Source organism: Crocodylus porosus, unplaced genomic scaffold, assembly GCF_001723895.1.
Source record: "Crocodylus porosus isolate Cpor-Errol unplaced genomic scaffold, CroPor_comp1, whole genome shotgun sequence".
Lineage (NCBI taxonomy): Eukaryota > Metazoa > Chordata > Crocodylia > Crocodylidae > Crocodylus > Crocodylus porosus.
Window position 1 is genome coordinate 30,037,744 of NW_017728951.1, and position 20,469 is coordinate 30,058,212.

Consider the following 20,469-nt stretch of genomic DNA (forward strand, 5'->3'; position numbering starts at 1 on the left):
CTATTTCCCCAGCATGATGTAAGGGGGTACTCTGCTACTGGAAGTGTCATAGATATAGTGTTCAACTTGAGATCCTGACAGCCTGTCAAGATGCCATGATACTTTTTTTGCAAGAATAGGCATATTAGCCCTGTGTTCTAGCCTGATCCTTTTTTGAACAAGTGTATTCTCTCCATTAATATATGCCCTGCACTTTCAACTGGACATCATATTCTTCCCTACTACCTGTTCTAAATTGTTATACACTGTTTTATCTTCACTTACTCATTTGTTTTCTTTACTCTTTATGTTATTCTACTGAGCCCAGCATTAACAGTTCATCAAGTTTCATTACTTGAAATAAGCTTTTTTTAAAAAGGATTTCTATGTCTTTTGCTTTTTTCGTATTTATAAATACTGGTAAAAGTGTTGCCTGAGTTGTGAAATTAATAGTTAAGGAAATAAAAATAGAACTAGCTTAAGCATGCCAAGGCTTTGGGCAATTTTATTCAGCAATATTCCATGCTACAAGTCAGCTGGAAAAAACAAATGTAGGAAAAATTTCATTTCAGTTTATTTGCATACTGGTATTTTCACTTCTAGATGGGTTTTGCAAAACAAAGCAATGAGTAAACACCCCAAAATGGAAAAATCCCATTGTAAAATTATTTTGCAGGGAGTTTTTCAGTCGCTCAATCTAATTAAAAAATGATAGCATTGTAATATGCCTTTCAGTATTAAAGTTGAAAGGTATGGTACCAATTCTAAGCTTAAGTACGTATAAATTTGGAATGACACTGTTGCAGTCATTGAAGTTACACAGTTTAAATCTGGAGGAAGTGAGAAAAGATGAGGCCTATAGCATGTGTTAAAAGTTGTACAATGGATCTGTGATTTCCGTAAGCAGAAGCATACAAGTAACTGCAGTTAGTAACTGCAATTCAGTGTGCAAAAAAGGAGTTCTCCTTCCAGTCTAAAATACTAACAGTCCTGTGTTGGCTTTTTATTCTATTTATTTATCCTATTTGAAATTATATGAATGATTAAATATCTTTCCCTCTGTACTACAATAAATAAGTTAATTGAAGGAAAGAGAGATTTAGGGATTGTCTAGTTGTAACACAATCTCTTTGCAATTTCTTCTAAAGGCTATAAATCCTTGAAAACCTCAAACTTGTTTATGGGGGGGAAAGTGATTTCCAGCTGTACAAGAGAATGAGGTGTGCATGTACTTAATAGGAAAATATATTTTACATGTTTAAGTGCCAGCTGTTGAATCTGCCAGACAAATGGCTATAGTACTGCTTATACATGACAATTTTAGCTAGCAACTTTTGCATAAAATTGTCTTCACAATGTGTGTGATGCCTTTCTTCTGGTAAATTTCAGATATTTTTATAAAGAATAAAATTTTAGGCAAGTAGCTTCAATAGCTTGTGATATAACTAGTAGGCATAGAAAGATTATAGAAGTATTTTGATTGTTTTCTTCCACAGTATGGTTTGTGTCTCACCAGAAACTCTTAGGGATACAAGTATTAATTTAAAATGATATTTACCTTTTAGTAAGGACTTGGCACTATTTTCCTTCTTCCTTATTTGTGATCTATTTTTCTCTTAATAAGGTGGATGACAGTTCTTTTCAAGAATACTTAGAAAGGCAACAGAGCCTTTTTCAGAAAGTTCTTATGAAAGGTCATGCTTCTGTTTTTTAGTTTGAATCTGATACTTCTTCATGAATTGCAGGATATGAAAGATAAGGAAGTAGGTCCAGTGGTCAGGTTTTACCTGCCCACCCGGACTGTGCCCTGAGGTCAAACTCCTGATATTTGCTGTTTGGTACAGAGGAGTTGATGACAGGTAGGGGCTGATACAAGGGGGAAAGCTTGAACCATATCAAAGCTAAAAGGCAGGAGAATTGGGACTCAGTGAGAGACTGTAGCTAAAAGATGGATCAGCAGGATTGCCCTCTTTTTAAAGAGTAGCTGACCTGTGAGGGAAAAGACTTTATCGTCCTGCCAATCACATACTTGCTAATGGAAGCCAGTTATCTCAACAACAGCTTACTCCCTCTGTGTCATATCAGGACAATGTGTAAGATTAACAAGGGGGCAGTGTAGTATTAGAGCATTTTGGTTATAACTTAAGGAACCAGCTTTTGAAAAGCCAGAGGGAAAACTACACTTTGATGGTCCCTAGGGATGGGAGTTAGGCAGGTAGCTTGTTGAAACAGCCACATTAAGTGGTTTCCTTTTAACCATCTTTTTAAGATGGTTCTGTCCCCCATCTCCCATTGCCAGCAATATCCCAGTTCTCACCCTGGAAGCCCAGTTCCCTCTTTTCTACTATGGCATCCCTTGCACAAATGTAGAAGAGCTGCTAAAAAGAGAAATAGTTGAGATGAGAGCTGCAGTCAGGAGAATTGGGACCTTCTTGCAAAAAGGTGCTAGGTGAGGTAAAAGAGCTACAAAAGGGAAGCCACTTTTCAGTGTGGCTTTTACATTGCCTCTTTTTGTAAGCTATTTCCTTCTACTCTGGCCATGTCTTTATAAACACTACCCCCTTCCATCTTCCCCACTCCCAAAAAGAGAAGATCATGCTTTCTAGGGATCAGGATTTTTCCACAAGCAAGCTGACAAAAAATTAAATCTATTCTTGTTCTTGTTCTGTTCTCTATATGGCATCTCAGCACCTTCCAGAGGTTCATTAAACAGTATGACAATTTGTCACATTTGGTTTTTAGTTCTGTTTTTCTTCATTTCTGCCTTATTCTCCTAAGGAGAAAATATTGTGTGTATTTTCTTCTAATGTTTATATTCTTTTACTTTTTCTATGTTGTACTTTATGTTTCCAAGGTAAGGTAAATGAGAAAAATGTTTTACCTTATCCAAGGTAAGGTAAAAAAGAGAAATAATGCCTTCCATGTGTACTTGTTATGAGGGTTTATCTACACATATAGCTGTTCTGGAATAGCAGCTCCAGAATAACCATTCCTATATTAACTGCATGTTTGGGCGGACCTAGGACTTTTGTACATGAGAGGATTTACGTAAAAGTGACTGGCGTACAGTATCCACAGACAACTTTTACTTCACTATGAGTTACTGCTTTCCAAACTAGGCTGGAGAAGTCTCCCAAAGATTACTCTCAGAAGTGCAGCACCATTTCTAGGCTTGAGAAACGAGCATGTGGTAGTGGTTGAGGACTGCAAAACTTGAGAATGACAAAGGGCATTTCATTAGGGGGCTGTTACTTACTCTTTTGTTTACCCCTGAGCTGCAGAGGCAGCATACTAATATGTTGCCACCATTACCTGGAAACTTGCAGCCCTCGCTTGTTACCTGTTAATTGATAACAAGTTTGGGTATTGATATTTTTAAAGGCACCTTCAAGGGTCCCCAGTTACATTGGTGCTCTTGATGGAATTCAGATTCCTATTACTAACCTCCTGTACCAGGCCTTGGAGTTCATAAGAAGAAATGCATATATTTCCAAGACATGGGTATAGTATTTACAATACCTTAGAAGTATTATAAACATTATGCAGGGTAGTCTGGAAAAGTTCCTGATGCTAGGACTTTTAGGAACTCACACTTTTTCAGGGGGATAAATAAATGAGATTTGTCAGTATGCTACTGATGTGAATGTACATGATGTAAGTATTTTTCTTTTTCTCTGCTATCATAGCTTATAAAGCCTTTCCCTGGATATCTAGATCATAGACAACAATGGTTTTAATGGTCTCTTAAACTATAGTAGGATGACAATGACATGTTCGTTTGGGAGGCTTAAGGATAGACGGCAAGTGCAAACTGTAAGATGTAAGGCAGCTGAGTAATGCTGGTATTAAGGAACACTTCTAAGTTACAGATTGATCTGACCTGATGATGGCTGTGCATCTTTAGCCAGACTTGTGTTTTCCTCTGGCAGCCAACACTTGTCTCCATTTTAACTTCAACCACTTCTTCATCTCTTAGTTCAGGGCTGTTCAACTGGCAGTCTGCAGGCAGCTCCCAAGGTCTCACCTGGCTCCCATTCCCCCTATCACTCCAGCTGCAACAGAATCCGGAGTCTCTGGGCTCCCCCTCCCTTCTCTAGCTACCACTTCCTGCCCTTGCCTCAGGGGGCAGGGTGGGGTAGTACAGTGTAACATGGGGCATGGAAGGTGAGTCCAGGGCATGCATGGGGAGGAGGACCAGGCCCATGCGATGAGCATTAGCAGGCATCTGGTCCAGCACTGTTGGAGGAGGGGTGACCAGAAGAGTGCGGTGAGTGAGGATGCACCAGTGAGTGGGAGTGGAACAAAAAAAGTCTGATTGTTTGTTAGATATTCTAGTTAAAGAAAGTTCTGAAAGAATGATTCTTATAATTTATATAGTGCTTACTGAGCTCAGCCTTTTAGCAAATAGAAAGGATGCATCCTTGTATCAAACAACTTGTGTTCTAAGACTGGACAGGATATTACAAGTGATAATAAATAACAGGAGGGTGGGGGCAAATGACAATATGTATTGTTATATTCCAGGATTCAGTGACTGAAGACAAGGAGTGACCCGTACAGTGGATTGGGAACTTAGTCACTGGCTACCACAGGCCAAAAGGGTCTGAGTAGAATCTAGTCACTGTTTCTAGTTCCAGGATTCTTGAACATACTCCCAAGCTCAGACTTCTTTTATGATCCTTTTCTTTGGAGCATAGGATACTGGCATTCAGCTCCCCTGAGTAACTTCCCAGAATATCTATAGGGAAGCTTGGACTTGAATATAATTGTTTTAAAGTTAGTTATGTTACATCAGGTTATTCTGTTAATGCTAATCATCAGTTATGGGGCAGCTGTTCCCACAGCTTTGGAAGAATTATTTTTGTGGCCTGAGGTAAAGTTCAGAGCTTAATTCTGGAGCCTTCAACAACCATGGTGGACTGTCTCCAGATTCCAGAGAAGATATGCAAGACCCATTAAGAATCAAAGCGGAGAAAGCTGCTAATAGGAAATTATCTGGTAAGAAAAATAGCATTTCTGTTCCTCAGAGTTGCTATTTTTGTGTTATCAGAGAGCATAGGAACCACAGTCCCAGTGTAGCGTACAAAAATAGAGCCCAGATTGCTTGATCCAGTCTTCTAATCTTGATGTAATCAGGTATTATCTTTGAAGTCTTATTTCTTTTTTTTTATAAATAATGGAAGTAATAGTGTAACCAAAAGAAATTTACACTTTGTATTTTAATTACATAAACCAATACATTCAAATTCCTTCTTTCTCTAAACTCTCTGTGATTCACAGGTAACTTTTAGAACATGCATACACAAGAATTGTAATCAACAGTGTTTGGGGGGGGTTGTCTTCACTACAGCTGTTTTTGTAGAAACTGTATTTGTCTTTCTGTTACCTTGGTAGTCTCATAAATGTTCTGATACATTGAAAAGCCCACTGAAATCAAAGGAATTCTTTCACACTAGAAAGTCAGGTATTAATTTTTGTTTGAGAGGAACATAATTTGTTGGAGGAGATGGTGAAAGCAGTAACAGGCATACAATTGGTTTACATAAGCTAGAGCCTTCAAAACCATAAAGCTGACAAAATATAACAGGACTGTAAAAGCTATCATGTGCATATAAGATATGCAGTTAATACCTTTAGTACAAATAACTAACCTATGCTTTGATTGTGACACCTCTGGGGAAGGAAATATTTCTTCACATATTATTCTGATCCTATTTGGGATCTTTTGGTGCTACCATGATGCAAATACAACATTATCCTGGGTTCTTTGAACCACTGCCATCAGAGACCTACTGCTGAAAACAAAATTTTTTTCATTCTGATAGGGTGGAGAGGATAGGGAGAGAAAAAAAAGTCAAAGAAAAAGAGTAATATTGTCAAGACGTAAATGGAAGCTGCTATGGAAGATGGAGAAAGACATGAAGATTTGCGAGGAAAGAGATAAAGACTCAGGAAAGTTTTTGTTCCTGTCCCTACTTACAGTTCTATTACTATTGTCTTTGTTCTTTTTCTTTTCTCTATTACCACTTTTGATGCGTCTTGAGAAATGTGAATATTTTAAAAATAAGAGTTAAGTAAGAAGAGACTGCATTATTTGTTGCTCAAGATGAGAGAGAATTTTCAGAATGATTTTGGCACATGGGATATAGGAAAAGTGCCTAATTCTTTACTGCATTATTCTTTTCCAGTTTGTCTGAACTGCATAACTAGTAGTTCATGTTGGATGAAGAAGCTAGTCCTGTACTCTCCCCAAAACTGTTACATTTTGCAGTTTGGCATTTCCAGAGGAACAGTAATGGAAAACTAATTTTTGACTGTCTTGGAGATGCCAGTCAGTTCACTTGAGTGTAAACTTCACAAGTGTGGGACAAACAAGCAGTTTATTCTTGAAGGAAAAAGCACACAAACAAACATACAAAACCATTTAATTTTGAAAATTAACTTCTTTAACACCAGACCAATATATTTTCTAGTTAATCTTATTGGAGACTTGAGCTGTGGTTAGGTGAGTCATACTAAAAGAAATGTTCATATCAATAACTATCTAGCTAGCTATATTGTTTTGTGTTGCTACTCATGAGATAGATATAGATATATGGTGTTCTTTGTGAATACTTCCATCCTGAAGTTTAAATGAAAGTATGATTTCCTTTAGCACTCCTTTAAGGCATCATTGTTGAAGGGCACCAAAAGTTGCTTTTTTAAGTAATACAAAATTATAAACATTGAGGAAGCATAAAAGACTTGGTACCTATTTCACAAATGCAGTTTATATGCACAAGATACTGAAAAACAAACCAAAAACTCAAAGGCAGTCTAAAACATTCCCAATAATTTAATTAAGTAAAGACAGAGTTAAACTTCCCTGAGTTCAAATTACTTTAATAAGAGTGTTAATTACTAGAGGATTAACACTACTTACATGTGATAATAGATGTAGTCAGTCAATAAAGGGTGAGAATAATATGCATTTAAGAAGCACAAGAATCTAGCACAGGATTACTTACCAGAAGCAGATAACATTTCAAAGTGGCAGGTAAAACAAATCGGAGGAAGACGTTTTTCAAATCACTGCGGACATTTACCTTCATTGCTTTGTTACTTAAAAATCCCAATTTTGATCTCCTGGGGTTAGATATTAGGAGTTAGGGCAATCATTACAACACTACATATTCCTTTTTTTCTCAACTTTGTGAGTAAATAAGAATTCAGACAAAATATTCTTTTAGCAAGATACTTGTCATATCAGAAGTAGTGGGAAGTGGATGTTTTCAAGGGAAGCAAAGGATGGGGGACCTTTAACATTTACAGGCAAAATTCCTATTGAAAAATAGTTATTTTCTGAAAAGAAATGCTACTGGACTCAATACATTGAGAATGAACTTTTTCTAGAATTTGCTGGTTAGTTCAGGACCACAGAATGAAGGGCTATGTGACAGGTATCCAGACTATTTTTGAAAAAGCTGACAAAAAAACCAATTTATTCCCAAAATATTAGATTTATAATCTTGAATAATAACAATTTGATTAGTTAAGAATCAAGATTTTGTCAAGGACCTTAGAGCTTGCTAAAATGTTTGGCAGTGCCATGTAATAGTTTCACAGTGTAGAAAAAGACTTAGGTAGCTGGGGAGGAAATTGAGAGATTACTGCAATAGATGCATATTTATACTTGGACCAGCAATGTACCAAGTATACCTCCATATTTTGACTTTCCTACAGAAGTGATTTGCTTTCCCAGTGGTTCCCCGATCTAATATAGTTTTGTCCAATGGATGTAATTTCACCTGCCACTAAGATAAGTGATCCCTGGATTTCTATAACATGTTTTTTGATGAGCAAGCTCCTGAAAAAATAACCATCTGCTTACTCAGAGATGCATGTAATGTTGAGTTTATTTCATCTCTGTGTTATAAGTAGCACTGGCTTCTTATTTGTTTGAGTAAAAGTCCAGCTTCCAGATTCTGACATACAAGACTCTTATTTGACTCTGATGTATGTTTCCTCAGCTCAGCAGTTAAAATCAGCTGGGACACTTTTGACAGTTGCTAGAGAGCTGTATTGGTGTAAGGCTACCTGCAAGGTATTTTCAAGGAGCTTGCTTTCCCAGCCCTTGGCTTGATGGATCCCAAATTTGTTTCAAACCAAGTAAGATCAAGATCTGCCCTCTTTAGTAGTTTAATCCAGACGCTGGGTTGAAGTGGTGGGGTTTCAGTTGTTTGATTGAAGGAATCTTTTTAGTGCTATTTTTGACACTTAGTCAATTTATTACATTTGTTTTGGTTTTCGTGAATATGTTTACAGGCACTACTATGCCACAAGTGAGCTTTATAAACTTTATGTGCACTGTATGTGGACAATATGGCTCATGGAGCACAGCTTCAGGGAAAAGAAACATCAAGGAGTTAAGAAACGTACTTTATTCTCAGTGGTTACTAACTGTTGGGTCAGATGTTGGAGGCTGTGATGGTCATCTCAGACAGAAATCCCAAATACTGAGTCATTCTCTATACTTTACTGTGACTCTTCACATTATTCTTTTTATTTAGATTTACATTTTGGCTGCTGCTCAAATATTAAAAATTAAATAGGAGCCCTTTATAGATCCAAAAATGAGTAAATAAAAAGACTTATCCTCCAAATTAATTATGTGCCTTTACTGAGACAGAACCCCAATTAACCTTTGCAGAAACAGATACACTTTGCAGCCTATCCCAGAGATCACTGCATTTGGTGGAGGTCAGACCACAAGATATTCTAATAGTCAGGAGTTCCTTACAGAAAATGCCTAAAAAAGTGATCTCAACCATGGTGCTATGAGATGCTTTTGAGGATGCTGTGTGATGCCATGCACTATTAGCACTGTTAGATGTGCAAACAGTACAGCTTATTCACAGAATAAACTCAGAAATTTTATATAGGAATCTATAATGTCAAAAACTTTCTAACCTGTTGTGGTCTTTCAGAAGAATTGCTGTATTATTTTCCCATAGTCAAAAAAGAATTGACAGCTTAAGATCTGGCATTTTCTGCAGTGTGTCTTGAGTCTAACGAGGGATGTGCCATGGGTTTAAAAAGGTTGAGAACCACCAGCCTAAAAGAATCTACACATAATCTGATCACTGTAGAGTATTAGAATATCATCATCAGTGACCCACACCGAGACCTAGTTTTAAGAGGGAAACCATCAGAGTAGTCTCCTAGGAACCTTCTAGGCTAAGGTAGTACAAGGCATCTAATGTGCAGGTGGGTAGAGAGATGGTCCATGCCTTGCCCTTTGTCTGGGCTCTCAGTCTAATATGGCTGTATTTACAAAACCACTGCAGTGTCACTACTCTTCTTAGATACAACTGTTATAGTTTGATTTGAATCTTCATAGTCTTACTGTAGAATAATTGAAAAATGACTTCAGTCTCATGTCACTAAATTCCCAACTCATTAAGGATATTGTTTACAGTGTCACCCGGCAAAGTCTAGTCTACCCTTATTTTCTTTCATTAGTTGTCATGCCAGATGTAATGTCTGTAGCCTATAGAGATGCTCAAGCCAAGTGACTCTTTTTTCCTAATGATGACAGATGTTAGTGGTTGTCCTTTCTTTTTCTGCCTAATGGTTTCATTTCTATATTTATCCTGCTATGCTACTCCAAGAATAATGTACAGACAATTACTATCAAAGTCATCAGTTCTTCTATTTAAAATTAAGCCTGTTTTGAATATGACATGGTTTTAAAAATATACAAAACGTAATTGAAACTTTAAAATCCATTTTGGTAAAAGTTTGCTGACCACATCAGACGTAGTACGATAAATTTCAACCTGCAGATTAAAAGTACAGCATGTTAAAAATTCCTATTGAAAAAAGTAAAAATGTCCATTTGATTTTTAACCCTGTTATAACCAGTATTAATGTTGCTCCACAATTTTAACTATGAGAATTGGATTTTCAAAGCATTATGCAAAAAAGAGACATAAATTCTGTTTTGTAGGGCTGTACGTGCAATCCTTTGCACGCTTCTTGAGAGAGAACACCTTTGTATCTGAAGCTCAAGAAATTTGTGAATGACCTGAAGGTTGCATAATAAACCATTTCAAATCCCCCCCAAATCTTACATTGACATAGTTTTTGGCTTTGTCTGAAGGGACTTCGTGTACAGGCCATGCAGGAACAATTTGGCTAGAACCCCTGCCCTCTAGACTGACTGTCTGCCAGACTTCTGCTTTTGAAACTCTTGTCTGTTTCTAAACTCAAAAGACAGTTCTTATGCTACTAATTCAGTTTATTCTTTAATTATGAGAAAGAAGCACTTTATTACAAAGATTATTTACACTGTAATTAAACAAATCTTCTTTGTATTTGTATTCATATTGCTATATTGTATGGTGTACATGGGCTACCTATTCATACTTGCAGCAGTTACTATTTCACCTTAAAAACTGTTGTCCGAATGTTTTTCTGGTTATGCTATCACCAACTAACTTGTTCATGCAACTCCAACAATACGCATATTTCTTGTAGACAGGCCTAAATTCATTTTAAGTGCCGAAGTATTAGAAGTTCACCGCTGGATATAACAAGAACATTCTTAGAACATACCTCAAGGTCCATTAGGAAAATTTTGGTTGTGAAAAATTAGTTTGAACCCAAATAATTTTTGTCTTTTTCTTAGCATAACAATAATTGCTGCTGGCTTAGCTGTCATAACCTCCAAGTTTACATATTTTACACTTAGAAATGTGTTAAAGATAATATCCCAGCACTGAAGATGTTGTCAACTACTATCAACTACTATCTTCACTTCTAAGCATAAATTTGAAACCGATGTAATAATTTAAATGGAAAAAAGTAAAGTTTCATTTATTTTAAAGGTTTAAACATGCTCCTATATATCAGCATGATTTCCAAATTTGTAAGTTTTTTAAAACCATCAAGTTTAAGTGCAGTGCTCTAAAGATGAAATTCAAGACATTCCCTTTCTAACACAAACTGCCCTTCTCTGGAAAATCCTGGAGTCAGTTTTCAAAGCAGTGCCCAGGAATTTAGCCTGCGACTCCCATTGACACTAGTGGGAATTGCATAGCTAACTCCTGAAATACCACTTTGAAAATGCATTTGTTAGACAATGAGCAATCCAGGAAAAGGATAGTGTAAACTATAAAGACATTCACAGATCAAGAGCTCAGTTTACACTTTGAAATACTATACTAATGTGTGTTATTCCAGGTATGTGATCAGTAGGGGGGATTCTGAAATTCACACATTCACAAAATAAGTCACCAGGAGTAAATAAAAAAAAATATTTTGGCAAGTGGCAGGCAGACTTGCTAACCTGGCTAACAAGACATTTGTCAGCAGTGAAGAACTCCAGCAGATGAAGTGATAATTGCAGCTGTTTGGTGCTTATGTTATTCTAGTTAGCCAACTTTTGTGCTTGTTCTTAGCAGTTTAAATTTGCATATCTGTACTTAAACAATCTTCATGTTCCTTCATAAGCAGGAAAAGCTTGTCTGGAGTAAAGTATGATGATCTGTTTTCAATTTTGCTTCCTTTGATTCCTATTTGAAGTTCCATTCTAGAAGTTATTTTTGTGGGGTTCTTATAATTTTGTAAATACATTTTATTAAATATTGCTCTAATAAATGAGAGTACATGTGTGTATGATACCTTGACATGTGCTTGTTTACATGGTATAATCAAAGACTAAAAAGAAAGCAGCTGTGGTTTAATATCACTGTTGCTTTTGTTATAGTTTTGTGGAAGAACCTATAAGCCAAAATTGAGAACCTTGCAAATGGGTGGGGAGTGAAACGTGCTTTACTTTTAACTCGGCATGCTCCTGCGCTGAGCCCAGCACATGCCCTGAAGAGGCAGTGTATTAGTTTGACCTGGCTTTTGCAGCATCTGTATAGACTGGTCACCTCAGTGGGTCTTTTTTTGGCACTTTTATCTAATAGCTAATCGAATACTGTGTTAGGCACTATGCAAATATGTTACAAGAAGACAAGTTTTGCCTTGGTTTAGAGTCCAGTCAGACTGCAGTTCCATGGGAGAGTTCTGGTTGTGTCTTGAAGTGTGACATACTTAAGTAGACATACTTAAGTAGACCTAGAACAACATTTCTCAACTCATGGGTTGCAACCCAAAAGTGGGTTCCAAGAATATATGAAAGGGTTGTGAACAAACTTTAAAAATGTATTCTCCTTTAAAGGAGAAAAACATGGGAAACTGTGGCTTTTGCCTTATAGGCTGGCAGAGTTCCAGCCTGCAAGGGGCTGCTTGGGTCTCCCCACCCCACACACCCATGCCCTGCCTCATAAACTGGGGGGCTGGGTCCTGAGAGCAGGGGATAGTAGGTTGGGAGCAGTGTTCCTGCTCAGGCGCGCTTATGCTGTGTGGCCAGGCATGCCTGTGCAGCCGCACACACCACGCAGTTTAGAGGGAATGCTGGTCGGGAGTGAGGGGCAGTGGGTTGGGACTGGCCACTGATGTTTACAATAGGTCCTGGTGCAAGAAAGGATGAAAACCACTGTATTCTCATAAACATTTAGGAGACTTTTTACCACAATATGCAGTGAAACACTTATAGGTAAATCTTGCTTCCCTTGTACAAATAGTCCAGCTCACTTCAGCAAACTATTCTAATAAATTAAGACAAAAAAATTGGCTCAAAATATGTGAAAATGTTGAATTGTAGACTAACTTGTGTGCATGTTCATAGGGCAAGTGATTGCTTGTAACAAAATTCTTCCTTCATTTTTATGTTCTGATTTGTAATCAATACTACATAGAGTTTGATTGCAGAATGGCTAGTGTCATCATCTACTCCCTGGGGATCTTTATTGTGTTGATGGATGACGTGTTTCCTGTTAAGTCTGCAACTTCTTGATGTGCTGTCCAGTAGAATACAAGTTCTTTGGGAACTCTTTTTTGGGGGCAGGAATGTTGCATGTGCATTTTCTAGTACATGGCATGATGGGGCTACATTCTTTGGTAACATCTCTACTATCACTATAATATGGATATTTCATAATACGTTAATATCCTGGCTACCTTTCTGTGAACTACTTAAAAAATAAATATTTTAAAAAAGTATATGTTTTGTTTTGTATTAAAAGCCAAGCATTCCTATGGAAAAAAAAAAAAAAAGTAGTATGTATGTAGTATGTCTGTGGCTCATGATATTTCTGTAGCTGATAATTGCATATGCTTAGCACCATTCATTTTCCTAGAAGAATTCACCCAAGTTTCTAGGCTTTGCCTTTTTTTTAATTAAGAAGGTCACAAACTATTATATCTAGATTTCAAAGAATTTACTAATTAGCTGTAGTCTGCAATGCCCAGCAGGTGGTTTTTATGCTATTAAAAGGAGATTGTTTCCAACTCTGATCAAAGTGAAAACAAAAAAAAGGAAAATATAAAATATTTAGTTGTGTGTAATGCAGACTACATGCTGTGTAAATTATAGGTGAAGTATGCAGGAGAGAGCATGGAACTCAATCATTTCAAGGCGAAAAATATCTTTTTAACACTATTCATGAGGATTTTAATGGTAATAATTAAATATGTGTAGATTACTGGCTGGTAAAGAAAATTAAACAACTTTATATTTCTTAAATTGAAGATAAAAATGTTCAGTATTTCAAAGTAAATAAAATACATATTGCTGTAATTTTGAAGTATTAATGTGAAGTTAAAGTAAGATGAGAATGCCAAAATTTTGTCTCAAGCGTCTAATTTGTACTTTTGGATTAATTTTAACTTCCCAGATTGGTATCTGCTTAAAAGAATGTTTGTGACCTTTTGACCCTTTTGTTATCCCTGACTCAGAAAGGCCTTTATTCTATAAGGCTTAGGTATAAAAAAATAAAAAGAAACCTTAATGGCATAACAGTCCTTTCTGATCACTCTGTGTAAGATGTTTATGCAAAGTGTCAATAGAAGCAATTGGCCTAACAGTGTGACAACCTGCTTTGCTTGGAAATGGGCTAATCTCCTGTTTGGGTTATCCAGAGGTCAGGTAGGGATTTCTTTCTACATTCCCCATAGTACATGGGTACAACTCACAAACACCATTGGGCAGAAATCAGAATCTACAGAGATCTGATGCATCTTGGTTATTTTACCCAGAATGTCACAGCTTTGTTGTTGTTGTTGTTGTTGTTGTTTTTAATTCAGTTGGTTTTCCTCTGCTTCTTCTCTTTCTCCTTTTTAGTTTGTATTCCTCTTAGCACTCCAAGGTAATGCAAACAGTTTAGCTAAGTTCACTTTCTTTCTTTCCTTGCTTCATTCGTTTGTTCTTTCTTTCATTCTTTGTCATTTATAGCACTCTATCTATAGAGTTCTATCAATATAACCATCTGATGCTTCACTTTCCATTTTTTCAAGTAGGCATCATTCCACTTCATTCCAAAAGTCGTGTGGAAATCTACCTTACATCACAGTTCTTCAGTGTTGCCCTGTCACAGCAGGTTGGAACTCAATAAGCATTCATGCAAGCATAGCAGGCCAAGAAATAGGCCTTGGCTGGCTGCATGCTGTGAACTCCTGCCTTAGTGAATCAGCTTCTGTGTGTTTTTATAACTGCCTTTTTTCTGCGTTAATTACGCCCCAAGGCTGTGGAAAGACAGCATTTATCTGTTGAAACAGACTAAGCAGCAAGTGTTCTGACATGTTTATCAGGCAAATTGTACCTGACAAAAGGTAATTACACATGCATGGAGTCTAGAAGTAACTGGGTGATTAGGGGTTAATAAACTGTTCAGAATAAGAGCTACCCTTCTTGTGTTCAAGGAAAGTAGCTAACTGAAAGCAATGCAGTAAAAACAATGTACAAAAATTCCAGAGATGTGGGTTTTCCAGAAAATTTTGGGAACATTTTGTGGAAATTTTTCCAACGCCCCAAATAGAGCGTGATCTGATTTAGCATGTTTATTTGACTTATATTTAGTAAACAAAAAATAAAAAATTACCACCATGTTAATTTTGTGCCTCAAAAGCCATAAGTATTCAAACTGAAATATTTAATTAGGAAAAAAATTAAATACAATGCACTTAATGTGGTTTAAGCTTTATATTCAAACAAATTCAAAGCTTTATGTGAAAAGAAATTATTTTAATTGGATTATTTGTAAAAATATAAAGACAATAAACAATAGCATGTACTTCCCTTACGTTGTTTGTTTAAATTTAAGGGGAAAAAAATGAAGACGCTGAAAACTGTTGACACGCTAATTTTAGCACACCCAAAGAACTGTGCGTGATATACTGTGGTTGTCCACTTATCTACTTCAACAGAGCTTAACTCTCTTCCACTGAGGTCATGGTGGCACCTGTTTCACTGTCACTAGCTGTAGAATCACTTGCATGACTTATTAGTTCCATTTCAGAATCAGATTGAGGCACATCTGATTCAGAACTACTTGAACCACATTCTCTTTCACTAAAGGATGGTTTTACCAGTGTATCTATGGGCAAAAGCAACTTACCATCACACTGCATCTTCTTCACTAATTGTGCTTCTGACTGGTTCTCCAGAAGCAAGAGCTTTTGAGAAATAGAAACAAGCTTGGCAGTGCATTCATTTGGTTTTGATTTGACCTGCACAGGTAATTAGGTGAATTTATACCTTGATTTTTGGTTTGGATTATTATGTGAGTGTATTTACCCTCCTGTTTACAAATCAATAAAACATATGTGTACTCTCACAAACTTCCTAGGGATAATCACCTGAAAAACATTAATTACAACTGTCATAGATTAGATTGTTAGGGGCTGGAAGGGACCTTGTAGATCATCAGGTCCAGTCCTGCTGCACTAGGCAGGAAAAGACAACTGGGGTCAGTGACTCCAGCAAGGTGATTGTCCAGACTCCTTTTGAAGATTTCCAGAGCAGGTGACTGCACCACCACTGGAAGGAGTTTATTCCACAGTCTGGACACCCTGACTGTGAAGGAGTTTTCCTGGAATTGAGCCTGAAGCAGCCTTCCAGGAGTTGGTATCCATTGCTCCTGCTCTTCTCCATGGGTGCCCTGGTGAACAGCTGTGCACCAAGTTCTTGATGGACTCCCCAAAGTAGCAGTAAGCCACTACCAAGACCCCTCTCAGTGTTCTCTTCCATAGGCTGAAGAGACCCAAGTCCCTCAGCCTTTCCTCACGTGGTTGTCTTGCAACTCCCTGATCATATGGGTGGCTCTTCTCTGGACCCTCTCAAGTTTTTCCACATCCTTGTTGAAGTGCAGTGCCCAGAACTGGATGCAGTACTCACCAGTTCTCACAGCTGTGATCTCACCAGTGCAGAGTACTTTGTATCTCATGCAAAACTTCCTGAGTTTTGCATGAGATACGATGGTTTATTCATTCATGCCAGTGTGTTGTTTTCCCTGCTTGCCCCAGCATTGCACTGCCGGCTCGTGTTCATGCGATGGTCGAGCATTACCCCTCGGTCCCTTTCGGCTGTGGTGCAAGTCTGATTGTCACCACCGAGCCTGAGGTCTGTTGGGGATTGTTTGCCCCCAGATGGAGCACCTTACACTTCTGAGTGTTGAACTTCATCTGGTTCCGGTCCACCCAACCCTCCAGCCTGTCTAGGTCTACCTGTATCTGCAGCCTATCTTCTGGCATGACCATCCTCCCCCATAACTTGGTGTCGTCTACAACCTTGGCCAGCTTTGAAATTGCCAAGCTTGCCTAATATTGTATTGGCATCGATTCATTGTTACTAATGATTTTATGAAACAATGAATTTTTAGAAATGGAAAATTTCCTATGGAAAAATAAAGCACCGGAACATTTTCCACCCTCATCTCTGAAAAATTATAACAGGATTCTAAAGTAATAGATATATGCAGCGTCTCAATTTTTTCTCTAGGTAGTTTATACCTAGTTGGGCCATTTGTTGACTTTCTTAATCCCAAAATAGAAATCAAAAGGTTCCATTCCAGTTGTATACAACCAGATTGTTTAAAATTATAGATCTATGAGAATTAAAGATCTATGAGAATTATCTCATGGGAAAGAAATTATGCTTTTATTCTCTAGTGGGTTCTGCACACATTACCTTCTGGGTTGGTCAGCTCTGCCTTGCTTGGATATTGAGTTCCTATAGGGACCTTCCCCTGTGCTCAGCTGTTGCTCAGAGGTAAAGTGGGAGAGAGGCTTATGTATACCTGCATAGAATCAACCACATATGGAGCACATATGGTTTTGATTACCCAAAAAATATTGCATAACTGTGTAAGTCATATTTATTAATATAAATTCATATTTGAATGTACAAAGTTTTGTTTCCAAAGGTAGTTCAGAGACAAATCCAGGTCTCAGTAAAACAATTGCAGCAATTAAATCTTTTAAGCCAGGTTTCACTCATAGATCCAGACCCCTTCAAACTAAGCTTAAGGCTATACTGGCAGAAAAAAAAGATTCACATATGTATTCAGAGCAGGTAAAAACTCTTTCATAATTTCTCAGGAAAAATCTGTGATTCTTGTTGAGGGTATGATTTAAGAAATGATACAAGAAATGCACAGCCTCAAGAATTCCTCACACAAACTCCTTGCCACCTATTTTATATGCTTACACAGTGACCTGGCTGCTTGGCACATTTTAGAGCAGCAGTTAACACAGTACCTAGTGTGTGTTGATAATAAATCGATTCCCAGGTACTTGCACAACAGCAGGCATTAGAAAATAACACAGGACACAGTAATAAAAGCTTCATTTGGAGCCTGTACCATATTCTTAAACTTTTATGGGACTTCCCTTCAATTTGTGGGATCGGTCTTATAACATTTCATGTTCAAAACATTTTTGTAGCTGAGTTGGAAGCTGTTTTAATTAAAGAAAAGTTCAATATCTTCCAAAAGGACACAGTGGAACTTACAATCTCCAAAATATTTATTTTACTTGAAATCTTATCTGAAAGAGTTTAGGGTATAAGTTGATTATGTGAAAGGCATTTAGAAAATGATAGACAAGACAAAGGATGCTAGAAAATTATAGCATTTTATAGCCTATAATTTCAAGAAGTTAGGGGAGAAGAAAAACCCCAAACTGTGGGTTGTAACACTGGTAATATATGAAGTTAGGAATTATTTTTTTTAGAAGGTGACATTCTTGTTCAACCAAGACAGCACTACCTCACAATTGAAAAGGCCATGTGCTTCAACTGAGGAAATATGCATCTGTTTACTTATCTAAGTTTAATTAGAAGTTTTACCAAGACTTCTTGGTGTGGATGCATGATGTGATTAAAACTAAGTAATCTACCCTGAATTTTACTTGGTTACACATTTGCTCCTTAGTATGGAGCAGAACACAAGCCAGCTATCCCTGGCTAGCTGCCCAAAGGAGGTGCATTTATAGAGCCTCGCCACTAGATGGCAGGGAAACCTACACTGCATTGGGCAAAGGGCTATTCCATGATGAAATTAACCAGGAATAAGCCCATGACGCTTCATTAATATAATAATAAACTCTTGCAGACTGTCACTTTTTTTTCCAAGCTACCTTTGCCCCAGAAAACATAAGTATGCTCTGTAGAAAAATTATGTGTCATGTTTCCCTCCACTTTTACTCTGAAGTAAAATCAGTTTATGCCCTAGTGAATGTGATGAGTACAGGCTTCTCAGACATGCTTCTGAGATTGATAAGTCCTCCAAACTGTAGCAGGCCTCAGTGCTGACTTTTTTCCTCTTCCCAGACTGTTAGTCTATCTGGTATATTGGAGAAGATGGAACTTTTTACAAGTTCCTTTCCACCCCCCCCCCCCCATACTAGTGATTTTTTTAACCCTCTCTCCTTTGGCCGTTCCTTGTTAGTTACTGTATGAGGGGCTGGCCAGTACACTGTAGTTTAGTAATGAGGAATTTGTTCTGTTTTCTTACATATTTCTCTTCTCAGATATAGCGCCCTTGACTGTCTTGGTCTACTTTGTTTACATGATACTCACAGGGTAGAGCTTACAGGAAAACATTTGTCATGTCATAGAATGAGTATTGTTATCTTTAGTTCATCCTTGTGATAAACTTGAAAAAAATATCTACTGCATTCTCTTGTATACTTCAGAATTTTTCCCCCAAAAACCAGCTGAGGAAAATTGGGGTGCACATTATATACAAGAAAAAGGACTCCCCACAGGTCTGGAAATCTGGGGGGAGGAGGCAATTGAAAGAATTAATTACATGGCTCTGGGAGCTATTAATGCTGCCACTGCTGCCTCCCTCCCCTTCTATGCCAGCTGATACATTTATGGACCTATGAGGAGTCCTCTCCCCAACCATGTGCTGGATCGGGACAGTGTGTGACATTGGTTAGTGGCTGGACCAGTACTCTGGTTTGGACCTAGCACTTAGCCCTGCACCCAGCATGTGGCTCCAGAACCAGCGTGCAGCCCCAGAGCCAATGCGTAGGGTTGGACTTGGCATGCAGCCCTGGAACCAACATGCCACCTTGGGCCTTACCACGCAGCCCTAGTGCCAGCATGCCACATGCGACCTTGCTATGTGTGTCCACCAGCCCCAGTGCACAGCCCTCTAGCCCCAGAGATTCCAGACCTCTTGTACATGTCCCAGGTAAGACTCTTTCCTGTCTTGGGGCCTTCCAAAATAGGGTGCATGTTATTTTCGAGGGCAAGCTATATAAGAGGATATAGTAATACGGAGATGTCTTATTTCATTCATTATTTCTTGTATTACTTGATCACTATGGACCATTCACCATCAAAGAAATGACCACTCTTTTCAGTCATGATCACAACCACAGCAATTGAAACAGCATCTTTAATGGAGAAAATAGTATTAAGAAAATTCTAAGTGTAGGTTGTGTGGTTTTTAATGCACTATTTCCAGTTCCCACATGAAGAGCTGGTATCATGTGACCAGCAAACTTTTTGCAGACAAGTGTTGTACAATTTAGAAAGCACTGGGCAAGATCACTTAGAGCAATGGCACTTAAACGTCCTGCTCTATGGACTGGATGAATAGTGTGGGGCCAGCTGCGGGCTAGATCCTGCATGCGGTGTTGGTATGTGAGGCCCGATCCAGCTTGGGATCAGCATGCAGGTGTTATTCAGCATACTATCTCAACTCCATGCACAACCCAGTCTCATGCATGGGCCTGACTGATGGCCCACTATCACACGCTGGATCTGGCTGCAGTGATGGCTCCATCCCACACTCGTGCAATCTAGCACATATCATCTGGCCCATGGAACTCTCCATGGGTCTGGAAATTTGGCAGCAGAGGACCTGCAATTAATGCTACTGACACTCCCCTGCTGTTAAATTTTCAGTCCTGTGCAGAACCCATGGACAAGATAACATGGCCTCGTGGGCTGAAGGTTGATTACCACTGACTTAAACCCATATGCCAGTTTTGTTTGTATATATTTTAGCTGATTTTCAGTTTGGCAAAATTAGCCTTTTAGTGAATCAACTTGCCCTCAATACATTTTTCTTGTTCCACATTAATATTAATTATAGGATTTACCTTAAG

The 20,469-nt window shown here is 38.0% G+C and overlaps 1 protein-coding gene across 2 annotated transcripts in view; it reads left to right on the forward strand.

Annotated features, from left to right (window-relative positions):
• EXOC6 (exocyst complex component 6) overlaps nt 1–20,469 on the forward strand; it is a 167,803-nt gene that overhangs the window by 135,933 nt on the left and 11,401 nt on the right. The gene's annotated exons all lie outside the window — the stretch shown is intronic.